The sequence below is a fragment of the Tenrec ecaudatus genome, chromosome 4, assembly GCF_050624435.1.
Source record: "Tenrec ecaudatus isolate mTenEca1 chromosome 4, mTenEca1.hap1, whole genome shotgun sequence".
NCBI lineage: Eukaryota > Metazoa > Chordata > Mammalia > Afrosoricida > Tenrecidae > Tenrec > Tenrec ecaudatus.
In genome coordinates this window covers 137,781,617-137,783,428 of record NC_134533.1, presented here as the reverse complement: position 1 = coordinate 137,783,428, position 1,812 = coordinate 137,781,617, and positions in this window count along the sequence as shown.

The following is a 1,812-nucleotide window of genomic DNA, read 5'->3' as shown; positions in this document are numbered from 1 at the left end:
ATGACCATCATTTCTACGACCCTCCATGGCTAAGCAGCTTCCGGGAGCCCTTTCTGCAGACCTGTTGGAGCTGCATGGTGAGTAGTCCCCCTCTATGCCGAAGCGCCCCCACAGGAAGTTGCTGCTGAGAATCAGGAGAGCCCAGCCAGGCACAAAGGCTAGAGGGCATGCTAGGTGGGCGGTACACCGGTGTGGGCCCCAATCTAGGCCAGGTGGGCTTAGTTCAGCCAATGGGGTCAGCCAGTACCGGTGACCACGCCTCCCAGCGGAGGGCACTAAAAAGCCAGAATCTGGAGCCACCGCCCTCTTTTCCAACTGCTCCTCGTTGGGGCTGGGCCGCCTCCAGTTCCTCTGGCCTCAGGTTCCCACGTGCGGGGCTGAAGTGGCCCGAGGGTGCCTGTGTAAAACCCCAACTCCTTCTGTCCTTCATAAAAACCCACTTGCACCACAAACCAGGGTTCTGCGTGAATACTTTCTCTTTCGAAGCCAAGGATCAAGGTATTTCTAACCCGAGAAACTTAACACTTCAACATCATTGCCGAACCTAAGTCTAGGGTCTGGTGGCAGCATTGCTAAGGACAGCAGAAGACATTTCTTCTGTTTACAAAGCTTACACTGCCATTTTCCTGCCTGGCGCCCAGTGCATTGGAGTTATCTGCACCACCCAGAGAGATGTGCAGGATTCATCTTGTCTACCAAAATTTATAGACGGCCCAAAGATTTCAATGCTCAAGAACATCTTTGTTCTCTTCTCTTGCCTGTTCATGCTCTCTCTCTCTCTTTCTGCTGTTCCTTTCTCTGCTAATATTGAAGCAGAAACTTTAACTCGTTCCTCCCCAAAGTCTGGGGTAGTTTGTTGGTGGGTCTGTATTAACCCCAGTTTTCTCTTGCTTTCTGTAATGGCGACTCTCGTGGTCTCTATACCTTTTCGGTTAGCTAATTCTTTGGTTTATTTCCCCCATTTCCTTGATCTAATCTAATTGCATTTGGCTATTGAGTTTCTTGATTTTCTCCCAATCTAAAACAGACCCCACCCACCCGCACAACACACACGTGCACGCACACACACACCTTTGAAGAAACCAGGTCAGCTGTCGTGCAGAAATCCCACCATCTGGATTCCTCTTTCTGGTTCCTTTTATTGGGATCAGGATAATTTTTCTTAAGAGTTGTTAGAAACATCATTTATTCCATATGAGACAGTGGAGTGGAAAGAGAGAGAAGTTGTCCGTAAAGCATGGCTACCGCATGGAAGGCACCTGCAGGAGGTTGGAGGGCAGGAAAAAAAGAGGTCGATAGCTTTTGTTCCCCCATCCCTCTCTTATAGGTTGATCAACTCTCTCTATTTGAAAGCCTTTCTGGAAGCAAGTTTTGACATTTATCTTGCCCTTTTGAAGGAGCACTGGGGGAACTCTCCAATAAGCATTGGACAGCTAACTGCAAGATTGGCAGTTGAAGTCTATCAGCAGCACTGAAGAAGAAAGATGAGGCTGGCCGTCCCCATAACGATTGACCTTCTCAGAAATTCTATCCAGGGTTGCTCTGAGTCAGTCAACTCCAGGGCAATGGAGTCTTGTCCTTCTGGGCTATGGTGGAAAGAGCATATATATTACTACTAGTTGTTTTAGCTCTCTGAGTGTGCCCAATCCTTTAACATCCATCCTTTGATAAAGCCTCCCCAACTATATCTCGCTTATGCCATCTGTTTGCTTTATGAAGGGGGCTTCGAAAATGTGGAAAAACGCGATGAAAAGAATGAAAATTTCCCAGCAACTTTTTGAAGCTCCCTTTTAAGATTACTTCTATTTTCTA